This window comes from Dreissena polymorpha, chromosome 2, assembly GCF_020536995.1.
Source record: "Dreissena polymorpha isolate Duluth1 chromosome 2, UMN_Dpol_1.0, whole genome shotgun sequence".
In the NCBI taxonomy this organism is placed as follows: domain Eukaryota; kingdom Metazoa; phylum Mollusca; class Bivalvia; order Myida; family Dreissenidae; genus Dreissena; species Dreissena polymorpha.
The window spans coordinates 102,654,527-102,679,252 of record NC_068356.1 but is presented as its reverse complement, the minus strand read 5'-3'; the positions used below and the strand labels follow the sequence as shown (position 1 = coordinate 102,679,252).

Here is a 24,726-nt window from a genome sequence, read left to right as displayed (position 1 = left end):
TCTAAGAGGTGTGAAGTCCTAGTCTGAACAACAACAACAACAAAAGGGGCCAGGGTCACATAGATTTTAAGAGGTGTGAAGTCCTAGTATGAACAACAACAATATGGGCAATGTTCACATAGATTATTAAGGCTATTCTCAACGTCAGTGGGAACTTAAATACTGCAAACTGAAGAAGTCAGAGATCGTAGTCTGAACTACAACATAACTACAACAATAACAACAGGGGCCATGTTCACATATATTATTTAGGCTATTATTAACTTCAGTTGGAACTTAAATGCTGCAAACTGTAGAAGCGAGAGGTCGTAGTCTGAACTATAACAGAACTACAACAATAACAACAGGGGCCATGTTCACATATATTATTTAGGCTATTCTTAACTTCAATTGGAACTTAAATGCTGAATACTGTAGAAGCGAGAGGTCGTAGTCTGAACTACAACAATAACAACAGGGACAAAGTTCACAAGGATTCTGAAACAGGTATTGAGAAACAGCATTTTTTTTACTTTTAATACCTCTTATTTGAAAGTTATGACCACACCAAATTGTTAACTAAAATCACAATCGATGCATGACTTTTAACAAATACTTTTCAATGTTAAATTCAACTACAGCTGAACCATGTTATCTTGAAACATTTCTTAAATAGATGTAAGTGGACAAAAATTCCCCACAGGGATTTTCAGGACATAATTTTCTGCTATGAGTTGTAGATATGCTTAAATTAAGCTATGATTTAACAATATTTATAGTAGAAACGCGAAGTCGTCATCTGAAGGCAACACAACTTTCAATTTATGTTATCAATGCATAGTTGTAATCTAAACTGTATTGTTCATTCACAGGGGTGTCAATTGTCCCAAATTTGAAATCCGGAAAATTAAGCCGTAGGATAAAGGGAAGAGAGGGCCCAACCCCCCGAGCCCTAGCTTATTGTTCTTTTTTTTAAATAGTCTTTCTAGGTGCAATTTCTGGTGAGTACAATGCGAAATATTATAAACCAAACCATCCGTAACACCGCATGTGTATTTGTCATTCTAAACAAATGATATTAAGAACTTCGAAATTAAATTAAAATCGACAAACCAGCGTATCCGAAAACGAATGTCCGAAAACATGTCGCGATACATCATTTGCAAATGAAATAAAATATGCATATCGTTTGACTGCAGAAAATGAAAACCAGTAACCAGTAACCTAGCAAATACGCAGTCAATATATAATTTGATTAACATATTGTTTTAAAATATGATATTGCAGTGCTTTACTTAGCCAGTTACTGCTCATGTCAGTGCCAGCCGCTTACCAATCAGAAATCAATAAATAAAATCGGTACCAAGCGCAAATGTCCGGAATGCCGACGATGCTATAACAATATTCGTTCTGAAATGATCCCGCACTAAAAGAATTTTGTCCCTACCCCCACCCGCCTTAAACAAACTCATCGGATTTACATTCACCTCAAAATCAACCCTGGCCGGCTCAAATCCGGATTTCCGGAATAATCCGGAAAATTGACACCCCTGATTCATATGGAATCGATTCATAACCAAATGCTTATTACAAAACCAGCATCTATGTTTACAAAATAGGGTGCTCTCAATAAATGAAAATATCAGGATTGTGTTCTCAAACCATCCACTACATGATGCCAATTAGAGAGAAGCTGTACAAAGATTTGGGCGGAAAATAACAATATTTTGGGCTTGCTCAACGCTTTCAAAGTTTTGAATTTTGTGTCGAAACCTGTGAACGCTAGTGAAAAAACCTGCAGAACACACCTATGACAGTTGCACATACATCATTATTTGAAACTTGTTTATAGTCAAAATAAAAATAATCTAAATTAATAAATAGACATTTTTTATCCTTTATGTTCTTTGGATCAGTGACTGTAACATGGCATTAACAGCTTAGTTTGTTAAGACTTAGTTGGTGCCGAAAGAATGTATATGGTCTTCGATGACTTGAAGTAAATATCAGCATTACCTTGTATTATTTACATTTTAGTGTTCTTTTTACATGACTTTGATTGAAGCAACATTGATAATTGTTACACCTTTGCTGACTAAATACATTCATCAGTTAACAGTGATCTGTTATCACAATCTAATTCTTAGACTGAGAAATGAAGAAACTAATAAGAATTAAGTTAACAAACACACAACAAACGCGTTATAGATATGCCTGGCGTCTGTGCTGGCTGTATCGCTGCTTCGATTTAAAATGACATATGTTTGAAATAATACAACTAGTTTGATTTACAATAATCGTCTTAATTTTACTTTAATTGCAACGCATGGGTTGTAGGTGCAGCCTTGGTAACTGTCCAAGCATATTCGAGAGTGTCGCTCGAAGTGAGTATGAAAATGTATCCCAGAGACCAGATAATACGCAGTTTCAAAAAACAGACCGCTTATATCAATCTTGTGTTTCAATTGATCTCTATTGTGGCAATATATAATAAGCATATGCTATTAATTAAATTGCATAGGCTAAAATGTATTAACTGTCATTCATGTATATTACCAACATTATATGCGTTTTATGCAATAATAATACAATTTTTAACATTGTAATTAATATAATTAAAATTCTTCCTATTTCTATTTATATAGATTTGAAGCAAATCGGGATCTACTAAATGCTATCCCATGTGTTTCACTATCTATGCAGTGCAAATAGCTCTCAAAACTAAGTTCATTGTTATATATATAGTGTGATATGTAAGCTGACTCTGAGTTTAGATAATGACTGAAAGTGCGATTTTTCATCAATGAGAGTAATTGTACATCAAGTTTTTGAGATAACAACTGGCATCTGATGGAAATAAGGAGCATGATAGTACGTATTGCCCATGTAAAATTATGTTGTACTAAACCGTTTACAGTTGGTGTCACCATTTTTACTTGTGCTTTTTTTAATAATGTAACTTTTTTAAAGAAGGGAAATATATAAAATAACGAGTTAAGTTATTTATAAAGTACCGGAAAATGGCACGTTCCCAATTAAAAAAAATACTTATTTCCCTATTGCTATTAAAAACAAAATCCCAATTGAAGGTTAAAAAATACACATTTGTTTTTAAATAAATAAAATTCAACATTTAGTTAGTTTCCCTATGCAGCTCTATGGCTAGCACTCAAGTAAATATAACATTGTAAACTTGACAACATGGAGTTATCAATTAAACATTTTTTGGGAGAAAAATATCAAATACACCAATTTTCCAATATGAAGACTTCACAACGCAAATTTTTCCGATTTCAGGGTTTTATGCGCATAATTTTCCAAATTGCGCTGGTACCGGTTCTTTTTCCAATTGGGAAAACAAAATCGCTGCATTATAAAAAGGGAATAAATATAAATATGATGTTGACTGTAAGTTTATATCAGTTTTCCATTGTTTGATAAATTTATCATAAAGATTCAATTAAATCTCAATAATTATTTCTTAAAGTATTTGTTTACACATTGATATTCAATTTGGCTCCAGAAACAAGCAATTTTACTAAAAATAGTCAAATACTATACACACATAGCAATAAAACTAGCATTTTGAAATAAATGCAAACCACAAAATATATTTTACCAAAGGCGGACATCTTGTTTAAGAATGCAGAACAGGTCTTATTTTCTTCCTTTGTGTTGTTTTCACTGGGCCGTCGAACAAGTTGCGCCAATAGTAACCTCAAAAACAAGGATATAAGTAAAACTGATGGATGCTCCCCAATGATGCTTTGTCGATATATCGTTTAATTATGTGGAAAAAAAGTGTGACCTTGAGAAAATCTATTATTAGCCTCAGTGACCTTGACATTGACCCCAGTGATCTCAAACCTCATCAAAAAGATCGATCAAATATTGAAGGTGCTATGAGAAACTGTGACCAAAGTGTGACCTTGAGAAAATCTATTATAAGCCTTGGTGACCTTGACCCCAGTGACCTGAAACCTCATCAAAAGGTAGAGGCAAGGTACCTACATGCCAAATATGTAAGAGATCGGTAAAATATTGAAGGCGCTATGAGAAACGTAACAAAAGTGTGACGGAAGTAAGGAACCCCAAACTGGCAACTATATGCTTCCCATATATATTTATATATAGGGGGCATAACAAGCACACAAAATCTATACATGAATTTTATTTACCTATTTACCTAATTGTTTAAGATTTTTAAATGGAGTGACGAAGCATGTTTTTACTCATTTATTGTTGTATTTGAATCTATTTGCTATGGCAAAAATGTATGTAAAACAAAATACAGAGTGCAAGTGTGATGTCATCAAGCGAATCTCGTTCTTACTGTTAACAAATATCACTGAAAGTAGGTCACTATGATAATACATTAATACATATTCCAGTTTGTGTTTAATTAAAATGCCGTTTTTTGTTTTGGAACAATAAATACACATATTCATCTCATTCCATAAGTTGAAACAGAGCATCTTTTATTTCCTGTTTAAAATATTTTAGGTACCCATTCAGCAAAATATGAGTGAAAAAACTCTGATATGATCTTATTTGTTATTAACAACCACTTGGCAATAACCAACTATCTTTAAATCTATTTCAATTTGAATCAATTTCTTTCCTTAAATTTTCCTCAGTAAGAAATTATATAAAGTAATAACTACAATAACTAACAAATTCACAAATATTTAAATTTTATTGTCCTTGTAACATAGAGAAATTAATTCACATAATATCATTATTGAATTTTCAATTCGAAAAAGATGTAAATTAGTAATGTAAATCAAATAGATAATTTGATATTACATCCAATTTCATTTATGACAATTATAAGTCACATGTAATAATTCGTAATTCTTGCAAAAGCCAACATAATGCCAAAAACACACACACGCCATGCAAGAAAGGCAATACAATCAAGCAATAGCGACATAATAATCGTGTCCATTCATTTACTGAAATAAGATAAAGCGTGCAACAGACAATATATAGACATATACAACATGTTAGTATATATATGTTCCGATATGAAATTAGCAATCTCCACTTTGTCTTCTAAATACATATGCAAATTTTCTTATAAACGGCTGACTATCAGTCACCTAAAAGCGTAATTTTAATCTTAATGCAAAGGAAGCATAACCCCTTCTAAAAGTGTGAGTCGAATAAGAATTTGGATGTACATCACATTTCACATTTTGAAAAAAAAATCACGCAGCTTTTTTAAGTAAATGTCATATGTGGCTGGGTTTCCTGACTTTAATACATATAGAGAAGACCAGGTACAGAAGGAATTTTACTTATCATGTCCTTAAAGGCTGTCATGGGACACAATATTGAATTTTCAACAACTATTAATGAACTGCTGTTGTCCAAATTGTATAGTTTTAGTCCATTTCATTTCTTACCAATAACTTATGTTGTTTAATAGCAACATCAACCCCAAATAAGAATTTAGGATATTTTAGGTCTTGTTACGTTGGTGGAACTAACGTAGATTTTCTAGCTTATAGAAAAAAGGCGAAACAAAATAAAAACAAGACAAGGGACAAAATTGCCACAAAACCAGGTTTTCAATATTTAAAAAAAAATCTGATTAAGGGAGACAATTCAACATGTGCATTGTTACTCCCCTTGTTTCAAATTCAATCTATTTGTACTCGTGGTGACCTTGATTTCAATTGAAAAAAAAATCTGATAAAGAAGTTACCCGCCCCCTTGTTTCAAAATGAATCTATTTTTAGTCGTGGCGACCTTGACCTTGGAGATATCGACGTAACTCTTTCGCGAGACACACCGTCCTATGATGGTGAACAAATTTGCCAAATGATTTTAAAATCTCACAATGAACGACAAAGTTATGGCCCGGACAAGCTTGTTCCGTCCGCCCGCCCGCCCGCCCGACAATCGCCAATCTAATAACTAGTTTTTTCCTTCGGAAAACCTGGTTAAAAACTGATGAGTTTACGTCAGAATTATCTATTACTGCATGCATTTTTATCAAAGGTTCTGGAGATATGGGAAAAGTTTGTTTAACTTGATGACATAGCATTCTAAAAACTCCATAGATTCAGTATGAAATGGTTTACTTTATCTTAAGAAAACCCAAGGATTGGGTGCATTGTACGAACTTCACTAGCATAAATATGAATTGAATCAACTGATTGAAAGGATCTACTATGAAACTGTACATATAATTGTAAAATAAGGTTTGATGCAGGAAGAAAAACTTACCCAAAACGACAGCAAAACAGAAGAAATGATTTCCACTAGACCTTCAAATATTTCATGGATCCCTCAGCATATGCTCGTCTATTCGATGCTCTCAAGTCCTCACCAAGAAGAGACATCTGTCTGTTTGAAACAACATGATAAACTACCAAGGATTAATACATTTAAAAAAATATTGTACAAAACGATTATACAAAGTAACTTATTGCGTAATGTTTCAACTGTCTTTCTGTAATTTCATTTAAATTCCACCGAGACAAATGATCTTGTATCATATTATCAACACCAGATACGTATTCCGCATTAATTTCAAATTCATTTAAAGCTGCAAAACATATAACTTCTCTAAAACATTTTTCCATACATTTACACTTTGCTTTTCCTGAATGCAAAGCAATATACAAGCCTCGTTATCACATTCTACTACAATCAGGGTTGGCATATTGACCGGTCAATTGAGTATTGACCGGGCCGGCGGTCAATACCCGGTTAAAACCGGTCAATACTGGTCATTACTGGTCTTTACTGGTCAATACTGGTCGATTGAAAATTGTAGCATTTAAACATTACAAAGGAGCCATTTTATATTAAATCAATAATTATTCTGTAATTGATAAACTTTTTGCTGAGTTATTTTTTGTAAAAAAAATCTTTCAAGCTGTAAAAAGTTACTTCTTTATTATTTATGGAAACAGCCTCAAATACATAAGGACTAAGGCAATATCTTTATCTCAGTGTATCACATCTGTTACTAAAGTACTATTGTAGGTACCATTGCATTTCACTTATCTATTGACATATCTATTTGATAAGCAGATGGACAAACAGAACTCTTGTGTATGCTAGGGTTATAAATCTGGCCTCTTAGTTGGTAATAAAATGCATGCAGTGTTATGTCTCTGATATTGACAAGCAAATCTGCCCTTCGGCTATTTCATATCACTCACACAAAAGAAGATTAACACATTGTACTTACTATTAATTTAATAGTTACTTCTAACTTGTTTCCTTTCTGTATTAAGAGGTTATTTTCCCTTTCATATTAAAAAGTTCAATTGGTATTCAAATGAATAAACAATCAAAGTTCTTGATTTTGCCAACAAATAATGTTTTCCAATTGTGGGTCTACTCTTCTTTTCAATTATTTTTTTCTTTTAATAATTATTTCTTATTATGTTTTTATATTCTTATATCAATAAAAAAAAGTTTTTTACACTATTTTATTTAAAAAGTATTTTAAGAAATCAATGCAAGAATACATGACAAGTAAGGATTGTGTCAAAAAGATGCCATTTAAGGCCCTATTATCAGTTTTGGGTGCCCCAACCTGTATAGGTGAGAAGACTGTTAGAAGACTGTGGGGACAGTGGGGTATGAGGAACAACGCATACACAGTAATTTACAGGTTCTTGTTGAATCAAGCACAGAATTATCTGTGCATCATAATTCATTAGAATTGAAAAAAAGTTCAATCGACCAGAAAAATCCAATTGACCAACTTTGACTTATTTGCAAAATTTTGAGAGATTGGCCTACAAATTGCATGAACAGGTATAAAATAGTGGGTATTAGTAGCTTAAGACATTATTGGCAACATGTCTGTTTAATTTATATTATCAATATTGTTTAATTAGGCATGGAATATAAATTAAAATTGGGGGTAAAGTTCAATCGACCAGTATTGACCAGTAATGACCACTTCGGGAGTATTGACCGGGGCGGTTTTAACCGGTAAAAACCGCCGGTTAAAACCGGGGGCGGTCGATTGGTGCCAACCCTGACTACAATCGTTTTACTTGTAATTGCCATATGTCATAGATGTACACACACTACAATGGTCAACATTGCTAATTCACTTATATATAAATCTTATTATTGTATGAATGTGGCTAAATTTCATGGATATAGAATCCTTGTAAAAAAAATCCCCACAACCACTTGAACAAGAATCGAATGAGAAGACCATTATTTTCCGAAATTACTGAAATACCATTGTATTATGGCAAAAAAAGTGTTCCACCATTTTAAATCCAACTTCACTTCATCTGGTTTTGCATGAAAATCATGTTCACAGTTCAATGCATAAACCATCCATCAGCCAGTTCAATACTCTGTCGACAAATATACGGCTCGCTTTAACACACGCTCCAACAAAGTTCAGCTTGCCTAGTAATTGTTGAATCTCTTTCAAAGAAGCAACTTCCTTTCTTTACCTATTCTCCTCTAATAATATTATTTCAACCAACCTATCTGGTGATATTTACATAGTCAGTTAAATAGTATCGAACATTAAACCTAAGACAATCGTTGTTGTAGTTGGTTTTACAGATTGATCTTTAGATTCTTCCAAACCACATTATTGTAAAATAGTTCTTTACAAAAATAAGCAAACTCAGCATATTGTACTTTTTCAGCACCAGCACAATCATCTAAGTAATTGAGAAAAATTACACCAAGTTTAAGTAATATATATGCCACAGCATTTGTTACTTTGACGAATGTAAGCTTCTGACCTTAGTCCCATGGATAAAACAGTATCACAAAATATGTGCTTTTTGTATATGAATGACACTAAATTATAATCACCGGTACAAATGTTTATCTGTCTATAAGCCCGTTTAAGATCATTGTTAAACAACAAACAACCATTCCCCTTTGCTTTATCAATTCACACGTCATCTATTTTTTGGAAACACTAAATTTATAGATCCCTTTAGATATTCTGACTTGTTAATTAAGTCATTTAAGGCAGAACCCTTTGGAAAACGCCAGTCCAAAATAATTCTCCAATATGTGTCATCCTTTTTTGGCACAGAGTTTAACGGGGTCGATTATTAACGGAGCAGATTAATTGTCCTGTATGTTGACACTTTTATGATAACCTGGCTGATATATGGTATGCGGATTTGTGCAAGTATCACACAGATATTCATCATAATTCCTGCAGAAAAAAGCAGCTGTTTTTTATATGATCGTTTTCATACAACGTTCACATGAATGTTTCAAAGCATTTTCTCCAATAAAATCGCATGCATATTTTTTCGAATCCAACAGCCTTCTAGAAGCCATTGTCAAATTGTGTTTGAACAGGTCTCTACTTTCGATTTGAAAACCAATGGGTTTTTTAAAGTTTAATATTTACCTCCAATATCTTTTACATACAAAATGACATTATCGGCAAATATATTACCTTGCTGTAGTACTATGCCAAATTATATATATTAATACCAACTTATATCCAAATAGAACAATAAAACACTATTACTGTCCTAGTTTATTCTAAACCCAATCGCAAAGTAAATATCCATGTCATAAGTCGTTTGGGTAAGATAAAACTTCGTCGACAATTTCCGGCATTATATCACGAGTTCGATAAAAACCGAATACATGTATGCCATTTCTTTTTGACGCAGAGCATGTTATCGTTTCTTACATATCGTCTGTCTATAACTTAGTTGAGTGAAACATTGATCGTTGCATTTCGTGAGATGAATCAAGCTTTCAGTTTGTATATTTAGGTTGCACTACCGCCCCATTTAACACACGTGATCAAGATGAGAACGTCAATCGAGAAGTCATACAGTCAGTTTATCTATTCCGGCTCCTGTCCGATTCCGACATATTTCTAGATTGAATGGTTGGTACGGAGAGAGTATGTTTAGAAACTTAATTTTGTCTGTTGTTTCATGTAAAGTAATTATTTCTTTGTCTACTGAATGGATGTTTACAAAATGTATGAACTCTTGGTCTGCCAGCGCTTGGATTTCCAAAACGAGGCTTCAGATCGGTTGAATTTCCGGCGCGTTTTTTCGGACGTCTGAAAAGTCGGTGGACAACATTAATCTGTTCAATGATCGAGGTTACCAAAAGGTTCGTGTTATTTTCTTGAATTATATATATTTTACTCGTTACAGTCATCAATATGCATTTCCACCTTCATTTAAGAAAGATAAACACCATTATATAAAGGCCAGTCAGTGTATCTATTCCGTACCACCTGGATGCATAACTCGGGGGCCGTCTATATCATCCGCTCTTTACTATATACGCTATATCATCCGCTCTTTCATCCGCCTTTTAGTACGTGCCGCCGTATAAACATTACCGTAACTTCGACAAACATTTTTGGTGCATGTTTTGCGGATTTGGTCTGTTGTTTAATGCTATAGTTCGTCATTAAACTTGGTTGACATGCAAAGTATGCCTTGAAATAAAATGTTTGCAATATTTTCTCCCATTTGTAAATGTGTAATGAAAATAAATAAACTTTCAGTGGTCAGACAAACTGTCTTAACTGTCAGAATTACACCACAGGAGCTTGAAATTCTTTCACTACATAAAGTCTATGCATAAATTATTTAAAAAAATACCCCACCCACCCCTCTTCTCTATATATAAAAAGACAGCTTGTCTTTTTATATATAGAGAAGAGGGGTGGGTGGGGTATTTTTTTAATAATTTATGCATAGACTTTATGTAGTGATAGAATTTCAAGCTCCTGTGATTACACACACACACACACATATACATGTATGAACACTATTATAAACAAAAGCTATGATGAATTCTTTCAAATAATTGGTCTCATTATTCACAGTGTGTCACAATGTGTTCACTATATCCCTGCTGCAGGCTCATTAATGAGCAGTTTATAATTTTGTCACAATATTTACACAAATTATCCAATGCATTGAATAATATTCTTTGCATTAGGGAAATGCTAAATGTATGCTGTCTCAGAACAAATTTAAAGCGTATATGCTGACAGATATTATTATAAAGATAAAGTTATAATATTAATTCAAATAAATTGGCGGATTTCTAAATATTCATGAAACATTCTGTGTAGCCCGCATTACCTTAATTTTTAGGTTTAGACCATCCCAAACTGAAAGAGGTTGCAGATAACACACTAAGTTGTAATGTAATAAGACAAAGTTGATTTAGAAGGTTATATATCATTTTGATAAAAAGGGAAATTGCTCAAATTTGAGCAATTTCTCCTTTTATCACAATTATATCTAGTGTCATCATCAAAATCTTGTAAAACCCTGTTATTGCATTGTAAAGGGTTAACACTTGTTATATCATTTACATTTGCAGATACAATTGCCATGGGAAAGCAGAAGACAAACAGATCATCAGTACATTGTAGTCCAGCTGTAGAGGCAGCAAAATCTGTAAAGCGGGTAATTAATTATCTTAATCAATTAAATAGTTATGCGGTAAAAAATATTTCAAAGAATAATGTGCATCTTATAATGGTACACATAACAATTTTGACTTAAATACCATTTTGATTGCTGTGTGTATCTTAGTTGTGAACTTCCTAAAGCCATTTTCAAATTCATTGAATACAGAGCACAGTTTCATACTTAACTTAGCTATAAATTAAAATGTATGTTATACTCACGCAGTACTGTATAAATAAACTATGATATCATAGGAAATATTTGCCTTTAATAAATGTAAACATATAAGGTTACATACAGTATGAACTGTAATAAAAATGAATACAGTATGGTACATGTGGTATTTTCTCACATGATCAGTTGATCACATTGTGCAACAAGGTGAACACAAAAGGATTTAGTTTTTTTTATTTTACCCCATGTACAAAGTATGGGGCTGAATTGGATTCACATCGGTGGGTTGGTCCAGTGTCTGTAAACATAAGTTGAAAATCTTTGTGGCCATTCAACAGAGTCAAATGATATATTATACTAATATGCAATACAGTACTCCACAATTGCCTGTAGGTTTGTTTAATGATTCACTTCAAAATATACTTGTGGCCATTTGAATATGCCTGTCATTTATGACAGGTTGTATAATGTGATCACTTGTAGCTGGTGTGTGGGTGGGCTTCAGAGTTTGATTTGCTAAATAACTTAAGTACCCTTGCATAATGAACACCAAACTTTGTGTATAGTCAGCTGGTACTTACATGAAAATCCCTTTAGAATTTAGTCAAGGTCATTGTGGATATAAATATAATTTGAGTGTCCGCTTAATTACTCAATAGTCTTAAGCTGTAAGAACTTGTTTCCCAATTAAGTTTAAACTAAATTGTTGCTGTAAACGGTAACAGGTATGAATGAGTTAACACATAACCAAACAATAAAGATATTTTAGATGTTTGTTGCATATGACATAGGACATCACTAGGATAAAAGTAATATTTACTCATTTGAGCAATTTCTCCTTTTATCATAATGATTTCTACCCTACCAAATCAATTTCTTCCTTCTCTATCAAAGTTCCATTTTTTTCTGCAACCTCATTGAATTTAGGACATTCCAAATGTATTGTTTGGTAACAAGTTGACACCGAACTTCATTTTTTCCCCCACAAAATATGTGATAATAAACTCAATGAATATGCTAGTCCTTTATGTCTTGTTTGTTAATTATATATTTTTATATATTTTTATTTTGTTATTGATTTTAAACCTTTCAATGCTGCATTTCAAGATTTGGAATTAATGTGTCTATGGACTGGATTTAAGCACTTGCATCCAATTAGCTCAGCCTTCCAAAATAGACAAAATGATTTGAGACAGTTTGTAACAAAGATTCAACTACACGAATGTGTGTGTTATCTTTGAAACACATTGTTGATAAGACACACAAAAAATATCCAGCATTGAAAGTGTTATTTCAATAGGCAGTTGATTTGCTAGAAATAAAATTGTAAAATTATTACTTAATCGTGTTTTTTATTTACACCCCATATTTTGTAACAATGTCTCGATACCTTTTTGTACAAAAATCTGCTCAAAGTGACAGTCAAAAATCATTTTGAGATGACCCCCGAGAGCACACATCTAAAAATAGATATGCGATTCGGAATAGTTTCTCTGCTATCGCAAACGGACACGTCGGGTGCAGGTTTACACGCGTGGTTTTACCTACTTACACGTGCTCGATTTAATTCAAGTAAGTCTTAAATTATCGATAAAAAAAGTGTCTCTCATCATACGAAAACAGAGAAATGTGTCTATCGCACGTGAGAAATTTGCAGCGAAAAAGCGTAAGGTGTGACGGAATAGATACACTGACTGTACTCGTTTTATGTTACCGAGTTAAATTAAGTATCGTTTTGATCCTGACGATGACGGGGACGGTCCAGGGCTTTTATTAAAAAATATGATGTTGTAATTAATAATAAGATTTGGAAACTTAACTTCAAAATAGCAGCCATTGAAGCCCTAAGACTTCCAAAATTGAGATAATAAAATTTCAATTGATCAAGAATAAACATGTTAGATTATAAACATAATTGATTTACATGTATATAAATATATACATCTGTCGCTGAATGATTTGGTTTAGAAGCAGCTAATGAAAACAACAGACCGTAACCAAACCATAAAGGTATACTTTCTTTGAAGTAAAATGCACATGCACATGATTCGCTGTCACTTTTTGCACCACGAACGTACGTATAGTATTGTTAAGACCTACCCGATCATTTCAAGAAAAATGTATATTCGCGGCTTTAGATCAATCTCCTTGCTGAATTCGCAACTCTTTGTTCAAATGAGGCAAGTTTCAGAAAATGTAAGATTATAAACAATTTAACATGTGCTAAAACACTTGCCACTTGCCTCCTTATATATCTAAACATATCGGAGACTGTCGTAATATGGTTATTTATATAAGATCTATCTGAAACGTTTTTAAAAAAATCGACGTTCGGGCGATAACCATAATAAGATTTAAATTCTCGAGTACCATACAGCATCTAAATACTCAAATTAAACAATTTCAGTCCAGTTTAACACGGAATTTATGAATAGTTTCATGGGTTGTGCAGTATTATATTAATCTCCACAATATACTTCTATTGATGTCAATACATACTTTTAGATTGATTGTCATGTATTATTTATAACACGTGCGTATACATGTACGTCATTTAAAAATAAAAAACGCGTCAGGAATATTTTTTTGCAATAATTTATTAAACAAAAACTAAGCAAACATAGAGTTTTCATATATTATCTTCAAATACAAGATAAGAAGAATGCAAACGTGACATGGGGCTTTCTTGTATAGAAAATGGATGACAGCAATTGTGTTTTATTCTTTATTCATTTCCATGATATTAGACAGAGCATTATGTTAAGAGAGTATTTTTGAAATCTGATTTTATATACACCTGGTCGAAGGTTTTTTAACAGAAAAGTATCATATTAACATTCTTTTGCTGCTTAAACGATGTTTAATCTTTTCTTTACGTTAGATGTTTTAATGCCCGAGTATTAAGCTGAGATTAAAATGATAATATAACATAAGGTATTCATAGTGATACAACTCTTTTACCCATATGGGCTTGTGTATTCCAATCAAGTACGAATATCGAGCAAGGACGACTACCAAGGTGGGCATTGAGTATTTCTATGGTTAAATCTCTTTACGACATTCAATGCGATAAACGGCATAATCGTTGGTCGTTGGATATAAATGAATATGCGACAGTGAGGGTTTTTGGTTTGGTCATAGGTAGTGTTACATAGTGTCAAGAAATATATAAAGGGAAAGTACTGTGCTATGCTGAATACTAGATCACATAAAAGTTGTCTCTTCTGTTAATCTTAATTATATGATTATGCTTCATAGTTTGTTGTACACCTGCAGCTTAGGTATGAATAAATTAACATGTAGCCACATACGCCTTACATATTATTTATAACACTAAGTAGACTACAACGGTAAGCTTAGTATAATAATGATATTATGAAAAAAGTGAGGTTTATGCTGCTTTCAATTATCCAAAGCCGCTAACAGTCTCGTGCACCTGTCATTTATTCCTTTGACCCTTCTCGTACTCCTTCTTTTCAAAATTAAATTTGTAAACGTAAAATATTGTGTTCGAGTTTTATAGCTTTTTCATGACGAGTGACGAAAACCAGATGGTGCGCTGTTGTTTTTCGGGACAAAGCTATTCACCCACGAGACGCCGATCAGTCGTTTACTTGTGGTTCAATAACATTTGTCAATTACCTATTATAATGTGATTGGTCCCAGACTGAATAATGACAAAGGACAACTTTCTCAAACTGTCGAAAAAATGTCTTTAATGTAACATTAATGACTATCTGCGACCAATCTGAAACCCAGAAATTGTCTTACAATAGATTGTTCAACATCACTAATAACATCCATTTGTTGAGGTTCGATATGTGATTATAAATTAATCGTACGCTATGTGTGTACAACGGTTTAAGTAATGAAAACATAACAGTGTCCAGTATTTTGAAGGGCAGAATTAGAACATATTCATTTTTATTTTTATTTGTACTGCATGTGACGTGCCACATAAGATGTAGTTTTATATTGTATCATGCAGTTTCGATGTATATATTGTTTTAATTATCACAATGTGTGTGGTTGAATCATTAAACTTTTATTGTTGGAATCGAGTACTTCGTTTTCACTAAGAGGGCGGTTTCGCGTGTGTAAATATGCTTGAAAGCAAAGTAAAAACCATAGGTGATATGGACATTGTAGTCGATTGGTCGAGTTGATTGATAGTTCGATTGATTGTTTGTCTCATATTGAAGTTTGCTAGCGACCCTCTGTGGTGTTGGAAGGACCAAAAATCACTTCAGTGCACTGTTTGGAATTCGATGTATGGCATTAATTTCAAACCTCCTGTTTGGCAAAATTGTTTTATTAAACTATATTTAATTGTAAACAAAATACAAAAATATGCTTTATTGAGATGATCCATTTGTCATTAAAGTTAATATTTGGAGGTCACCTTTTTTCTTTAACAAGCAAACTATTAGACTAAAAGCTAACCAAAATGATTTAGCCGCATTTTGGTCCATTTATTGTCTCTTATAATTACACTTTTGAGACACAGTAATTTTCCATACACTCTAAGAAATATTATCGGGGCCACAGTTTAATATCATGCAAACATACCCTTTATTAACATATTGCCATGAATAAACTGATCATATACCCAATGTTTGCACCTGCGATACAAAATAGCATTAACACTAGTTATTAACTTAAAACAATTCTATAAACGACTGTGTGTGGCTAAATGAACAATATAACATTTCCAGGACAATAAAACAAAGTACAAAGAACATCGTTATGGTTATGTTTGTAAAATACTAATAATTGTATTGTAAATTGTTTGTTCATATTTTTTATATATAATATCGTATGAAAACTCAACACAAAATCAAATATTAATTGACATAAAAGGTAATTGACATACAAGGCAATTAACATTCAAGTTAATTGGCATGGGACAAAAAGATTTTCAACTGACACTTGTCTCATTATATTAAATTTAAAATGGATAAAGGTCACTTTATAGGCATGGTATTACTGGACCTACAGAAAGCGTTCGATACTGTTGATCATTCTACCCTTATTATGAAACTTGAAGCCTTAGGCCTTAGTCAAGGTATTCTGCGTTGGTTCAGGTCATATTTATCTGATAGGCAACAACTTGTTGATGTGTCTGGTATCTTCTCACAGCCTTGTATGATTACATGTGGTGTCCCACAAGGGTCCATACTCGGTCCCCTTTTGTATTTAATTTATATTAATGACATGTCCGCAGTGGTCAAAAACAAATTGTTACTATATGCGGATGATTCTGCTATTTTGGTTTCTGGGAAAAATAGGTCAACTATTGAATAAGAATTGGCAGAAGATCTTGAAACTGTTAGCCATTGGTTAGTTGATAATAAATTGTCTCTGCATCTTGGTAAAACTGAATCTATCATATTTGGGTCTAAACAGAAACTTAAGCAAAATAAGGATCTTCATATTACATGTAATACAGGTTATTAATTCAACTTAATCAGTAAAATATTTAGGTGCCACCCTTGATCAACATTTAACCGGTGAATCCATGGTTACTTCAATCATCTAAAAGGCAAATGCCTGGTTAAAATTTATGTACAGGAAACAAGCATTTCTTACAGCCCACACTAAAAGACTTTTGGTTTCTTCACTTATCCAGTGTCACTTTGACTATGCGTGTTCCTTCTGGTTTCATGGATTAAATAAATATTAGAAGGATAAGCTCCAGATCACCCAAAACAAATTGGTCAGATTTGTTCTCAATCTAGAACCCAGGTCTCATATCAGCAACCAACATTTTGTTTCTTTAAACTGGTTGCCGGTTTCCAAAAGAGTGGAACAAATTACACTATGTCATGTATTCAAAATTAAGCATGGTCTTTCTCCAAGCTACATGAGTCAAAACTTTGTAACTCAGGATTCTGTTCATTCTTATAGAACTAGGTCTAGTGAACATGGGTCATTTGTGCCTCCAAAGGTTAAAAGTTTTGGGATTAAGTCGTTTGCTTACCTAGGATGTAAGTTATGGAACATGTTACCTCCACATATAAGGAGTATTCCCACTTTCGATACTTTTAAAGGAGCGGTTAAGAACCACTTTTTAGAATGATGATTATTGTCCTATTTATTCATGTTTTGTTTTCAACTCCTAACTAGTCCCAAGAGTAATGTGATATTATTTTATTTGTAACGTTGTGCTTTTAGTCAGAGATAGCTACATAGACCAGTTACTATAAGGTATTTCTTTTTTATCTTGTTACATTGTCATAATCAATTGAGAAACAACATAGTTGAGTAATTTTTATAAATACCTTTGTTCTTTTATATTGTAATGATTCTTTTATTTTGTTTACATGGTCCATGCCTCTCTATGTCAGACCACCATCAGTAGAAAGGACCACAATGGAAACAAGAGATTATCATCTCTTTTTTGTGTCATCCTTGATATTGATGCTTACTGACATGGTTCATCACACAGCATTTCATTAATAACATATTTTAAATGTTGTTAAATTTTAATGTATGTATGTGTTGTTGTATTATGTTATGTTGCTCATTATCGAAATAAATCTATCTATCTATCTATACAAGGTAATCGACATACAAGGCAATGGATATACAAGGTAATTGATAAACAAGGTAATTGGTATACAAGGTAATTGATATACAAGGTACCAGAAATTGACATTCAACGCAATTGGTAACAAGGTAAAAATTGCCATACAATGTAATTGACATACACGATAATTGACGTACAGGGTAATTGACACACAAGGTATTTTTGATACAAGGTAAATGCGTACATGCCGTTTCCCTACTTAAGGCATTTGGCCCACCATACACTTGTTAATTTCCAGGTGATTTTTACGAAGTCTTACCGCTCATGTTTTTTCCATGCATGGTTTATCATCTATAAATATGTATTTTTATTCCGCAACGTAGTAATAAATTAAACCGTTAAAATGAACGATATCAAATGCATATTGGAAAACAAAAATAAGAAGAAAATGTTACTTATATGCATACAGCTACAAAAACTTGGTCAAAATCAAAACAAAAATCTAAACATTTAGTATGATGGGCTGATTACTTAAATTGTATTCTCGGTTTTAATCATTCATATTTATTGGTGGGTTTGTGTCTGACAAAACGTTAAAAGTTAGAAGGTTGTTAGTTAAAACGTGTGTATTCACGAATACATATAAATGTTATTAATGCAAGAATTAATTCATTTTAAAATTTAATCATACCAAAGATGAGATTTATCAAATATGAAATAATTTATTTGCAATGATCGTTTTGCTTTTTTTGTTAGACACACACACGCAAGCATATTATACATTAACGGCCTTATATGGTGTCTTTTACATTGAAGCGATACTGGATTCTGTCTATTTACACACACACACACACACACACGCACGCACGCACGCACGCACGCACGCACGCACGCACGCACGCACGCACGCACCACACACACACACACACACACACACACACACACACACACACACACACACACGTGGCACGCTGGAAATTACATTCTAACCGACGTTTGTGGGTAGTAATAGAGCTTAAGGCTTATGTAGGATAAACAAAAACTAGTACAATTTTTAACGAACGTGACACTCTGATCGTGACAATAAGAAAATAAATGCATAGTAGCGCTCAGTTCTTGAGAGGTTTTCAAGTATAAATATGAATTTACCAATATTTTTCCCGCTAAACTACACGCCGGTTAACATTCATGTTATTGGAATTAAAATAGTATTACATACACAATATGTTGAAATAAAACGTTTATTACATTTCTTGAAGTTATGCTTTTAAACACATTTAAATAATAAGAAAGGCACGCTGCATATGCAGTTTGAAATGTTTCGATTTTTTATCGATTTAAACTACTAAGTTTATCAAGATATCAAGTACGTCACCATCAATAGTCAGGTGCGCGATGGCATGTTTATTCTTAATGTACACTAGTACTGTGTCATTAGGCCCTACACATGCACAAGATGGTTCCCGGATGTTCTTATTGGTGACTGCTCTAGATGTGCCATTTACGGTGTTGTATATGTACACTGTATGAGCGTCCCTGTCAGTAAGTACTAACGTGTTCTTAGACTGGACATATGTGCACATACTCTCATCTATTGTGTACGTCTTCACAGGAAACGTCACGTGATCAAAGTCAGACTCCACACCGTCCACTGATAACATTCTGGCAGGGCGGGGATCATCGTATGAACTCACGACCATGCGTAACGGAGACATGCAGGATATAGAGTAGAACTTAGAGGTTGTGTTGATAATCCTCGTCAGCCCTATTACATTGTCTTTACTCACAGACAGAAGACACACTAATTTTCTTTTTCCAAGCGTTGCAGCAAAGTCATCTGATGACAAGCATACCACATCACATGGGTTTGTATTGAGCTTATAAGGTGTTCCTTGTCTCTGCAGCAGCTCATTCAGTCTCATACATTTCTTGTTATATTTATCCACGGCTACCAGTCTCCCGTCCGACAGGAAGTCCAGTCCAGTGAGGTAAGGTTCCTTCTCATCATCCTCAGTCTTCGATAGATCCACGGACACGAGCAGCTCCAGGCAGATAGGTCTTGACAGGGATGATAAGCTAATCGGACTTGTTTTTACTGTTATGATGATAATAATAATAATAATAACAATAATAATAATAATTATAATAATAATAATAATAATAATAATAATAATAATAATAATAACAATAATAATAATAATAATTAATAATAATAATGATAACAATAATAATAATAATAATAATAATAATAATAATAATAATAGTAGTAGTAGCAATAACAATCATTATTATCTTAATAAGTTCTATTATTACATATTAGTGTATTAAAATAAGTTCAGTAAACGCAATCGGATAACATATTTTTAAGTGTTATTAAAGTCATTTACAAATGAAACTCTTATATTTTAATGATATGAAATAATATTTGTCAAGCAAAAACTAAACTTAAATTCATTGCGTTCAAGATTCGAACATGTCATTATCATCATCGTCATGATCATCATCAAATCGTTGCAATGCATGTACCGTTTGAGTGCAAATAATTAAATCATGATATAAACGATGTTTGTAGTAGTTGTATATTTTATTAAAGTGACGCATAGTACATATATATCATTGGTATTTACAGCAATAATACGATATGTATATATATGTACAAACATTGTACTACCCAGCCATATAAATGGCTTACGAGTCACTGAGTTGACATGTTATCGGTGAAGTCATAAAATCACATCAAAATAGTGCAGCAAAGATCATGATAATAAAAAGAGTTAAATTGTTTAAAGTATAAACATGGATAGTTTATATCAATAACATCTGTTCATTATAATCAGGTGGGCTTAAAATATTAGTATTGCAAGTTCATATAGAAATAACTAATATTATTTACATAGGTTATATAATTTACATAATGGTTTGTTTTAATTTATGTCGGATACATATAATGCTTCCGATCGTTTCATATAGTAATCTTGAATAAACAATTCAGATTTATAAATAAGTCGTTTATCAGTCAGCATACATGCTAGCCTCTCGCTATACGGGATGGTAGTTATGTTTGGTTTAATATTTGATATACAGTTATAAAATGATAATCTTAATAAAAGGTAGAACGGACATTCAAATAAGAAATGGTATTCTGTTTCGACCTTATTGGGTTCTTTACACAGAAGGCAGAGTCTTTCTTCGATCTTTAAGTTTCTAAATCGCCCGGTTTCAATCCGCAGCGGTAAAGTACCTGTTCTTATTTGAGCAATGTAAAATCTCAAATGCTTTGGTAGTTGCATAGACACATAATTTTCACAACCATGTTCGTGTTTAATTTGCCGGTAAGTCCTGAGCTTGGGTTGGGATACGAGATCTTGTTGCCATTGGTCAGCATATATACGTGTAAAAGTCTCTTTAGCATGGCACAGCAAATTGTACAGCGACAGGTTGCTCATGGATTTAGTAGTGTACAGGTCAAGTAAATTTAATTGTTCAAAAACACGTTTCACGTCCGAACACCATCCGTGGCTGTGTGCGTAATCCCACAAAAATACTTTCTTCGTAATTTTGTCATCTGGCATTTCGACGAGGCGGTCCCATAGGCGGAGCATGTTCAGGTGATGTCGCATTGTGGGCGCTTGCCATTCAGTATCGCCGTTTATCGCCAAGTTCGACGCATGTTTATGGACGCTTAAAAACGACCGGATGGCCCTTTTCTGTATCGTATCACATTTTGCGTATTGTTTATAACCCCAGACCCCAGAGCTGTAGTTCGATGTTTGTATTTTTCCGTGGTCAAAACACCGAGGCGTAGTCCGCTTACCTGAACTAATGTAATAAATGAGTTGAAAATTATATTGATGTGGTAGTAAATAAAGTATTTGTTGTTTACACACAAAAATCAGTCAAGACTTTGTTAACTTCTAAAATAAACTTATTTTCATAATTGTTATAATCCATGTCATTCCCCTGGTATGCTTTGCATTAGGCAAGTGTATGCCTAAGAGATAATTAATGTTGTTGTTGTGTTTGTGTAAATTCGTCAGTTCAAACGATCCCGTGTTTTAGATTCATTTTTCATAACATTGATTATATGTTTAGAGCATGGTAAAAGTTCAGTATTACTGATTCCTCGCAAATATAATAACTACAACGAAAAGTTGCGAGTCTGAAACTTTTGTTTTAATTTTGTCAATTTACCAATTTACAAAAACGTGTAATTGCCCCTTTAAAGCTTTTACTTTGTAAGAAGACTCAATTGATTTAAGCATGCAGTCGGATAAACCTGTATTTCGAAAAACATGGCGAATCATCATATCATATTTGTTTTATAAATATCTGTTTGTTATATTGTATTATATTGGTAGATTGTTAATGTTTTCACATTATTAAGTAAAGGTCAGAGTTTTCCTGACAATAGTTCTAAGAAGGATCCTTATTCCACATTATAATTGACATACCAATTTTTTGTACAATGCTCGACACTTGACTAAACGTTCTGTGAATAATACCGAACCAAGTCTGTCAGTGTTATATAGAGATGCCATGTTGATGTTTGATTTTGAACTTACTCGATATTAAATTTTAAATGAGCTACATTAAATTAACATTTGAGTTGTTGTAAGCCTTTTTTGAAGTTACGCATGCGTTCTGTCATGGGTTACGCAAAGTGAACAGCTCTCAATCAGTTATCTTAATTTAATTTTCAGATTGCGATTTTTGATAAAGCTTTTTTTAATTATTTTTTTCGGAAAAATATCCAACGGCAATTAATGGCGTTGACTTAACCACTTAAAATTTGCGCCATCAATAAGAATAACAGTTTTATCGATGTATCAAGAACAAGGTGGGGGCGTTGTAGCCTTATGCCGAATTTTCAAATTATGAGGGTTTATATGCAGATGAACAGCACTTTTCTATAATCTTGAGTGTTATTGTCCCGTATGTTGTAATGAAATGTAACAACAACAAGAAAATAAAATATTATGAATCCAAGAAAAATTATTACAAAATGTGTTACCCCTAAGCTGCACAAAACGGATCGACCATCATTCCTTAGTCAACACATATGTATCGCGTGACTGTAGCGGCAAGGCTAGTCTTGAAATACGGTAAAAACAGTCGATATATGTCTGTAATTAAATATATGTGTTTTGCATGTTAGACTTGTTAGTAACGGATAGCCTTCTTTAGCTTTATGCATATTTTTATTGAATCATTTTATAACTTAAACATGTCATCAACATATACTGGATTGTATATACAATTATACATGTATAATTATGATTAAAATCGAACGTTACCTTGAATGTTATGCTTAACACTCAATCGCAAACGTATGGCAACACGTTTATAAATTTATTTTGTCAAACAAAAGGCTGAAGATATCACTTTAACATTCATATATTTCCAGCATAGAGGCATTCAACATCCTTCATCTTCGACGATCTAATACTTCTGTACCCCGTTCGGGTGTTCTTGCGTCGTGCTGAACATTGTAATAGATATATGGGAATTTCATTGATTTTGTTCGCAAAATTGGCTTTCCTTCACTATTTCAATTAGAGAAAGGTAATGAAAATTTCTTTTTCACATCCAACTTAAAAAAGATGATGTAAAAGAAATGCGGTTTATTTTAAAACATGCATAGGAGGACACATTTATTTTATTATGTTTATGGCTTTAAAATACACAACTAGGAAAATTCACATCAAAGTTAAAGATCATCAGCAATATTTGTACCTATAATTCCTTTATAAATTAACTGGTCAAATGTATTTATTATATACGTCTAATATACCATTCAGAAGTGCATATTTATAATCAGTTTTATGTTTTATTCAGCTTGTAGCATCAAAGGGGGTATGGCAATTAACACGTAATAACCAAAAAACGAAAGATAAATTATCCTAACATTTTGCGAATTAATATAAATATAAATGCCCTACAAGAAAATATAATAATTTGTTACGGGCTTAAAATTTAGTATGATGGTTTGAATACCTTAATGGAATTCTCGTTTAATCAATCTCCAAACGCTTATTGGATTTGTGTCGGATCAAAACGTTAAATATCAGACGGTTTTAAATGGAAACGTGTGTTTTCTCGGTCACTGAAATTCGCGAATACATAAAATGTTACAAAATGCAAGTATTGGTTTATTTTAAAATAAAATACATAACAAAGCTTAGATCAAGAAAATATGCTATAACTAATTTGATATTATCGTTTTGTTAAATTATTTACAAACAAACAAAAACAACTGAAATTAACGGCTTCTTTTTTTATCCTTTACACTAAAACGATACAAGAATATTAACAGGCAGACGTGACACGCTAGGAATTCTAATCTGAGTCGACTTTTGTTGATAATTAGAACGTGTGACTAATCTAGGCTAAACAAAAACATTTTTTTGAATGAATGCAACATTACTTTCACGGCATCAAGAAAACATATGCGTAGCAATGTTCAGTTATAGTTATGATTTTCAAAAATTAACATACACCTAACTACCGTACACACCTGTGACGTTGCATGAAATGCACATTTAAAAATAATTAAATATACTGTATATTTTAATGTCTTCATTTACCCCCCCCCCTAAAAAAAATCAAAAAATCTTGAAGATC

At 32.8% G+C, this 24,726-nt stretch overlaps 2 protein-coding genes across 6 annotated transcripts in view; both read right to left on the bottom strand.

Annotated features, from left to right (window-relative positions):
* LOC127868310 (uncharacterized) overlaps nt 1-24,726 on the bottom strand; it is a 525,576-nt gene that overhangs the window by 58,744 nt on the left and 442,106 nt on the right. For 3 of the 5 annotated variants that reach the window (XR_008044071.1, XM_052409952.1, XM_052409955.1), the window contains one exon: nt 24,239-24,726. This exon is cut by the window's right edge. The exons of 1 other annotated variant lie outside the window; for it this stretch is intronic. The gene's annotated coding sequence lies outside the window, so the exon portion shown is untranslated. Of the gene's footprint in view, nt 1-24,238 lie in introns of those variants that run through there. One more of the 5 variants, XR_008044070.1, reaches the window with a different exon arrangement.
* The window catches only part of LOC127868308 (uncharacterized), a 501,779-nt gene that overhangs the window by 53,859 nt on the left and 423,194 nt on the right, over nt 1-24,726 (bottom strand). The gene's annotated exons all lie outside the window — the stretch shown is intronic.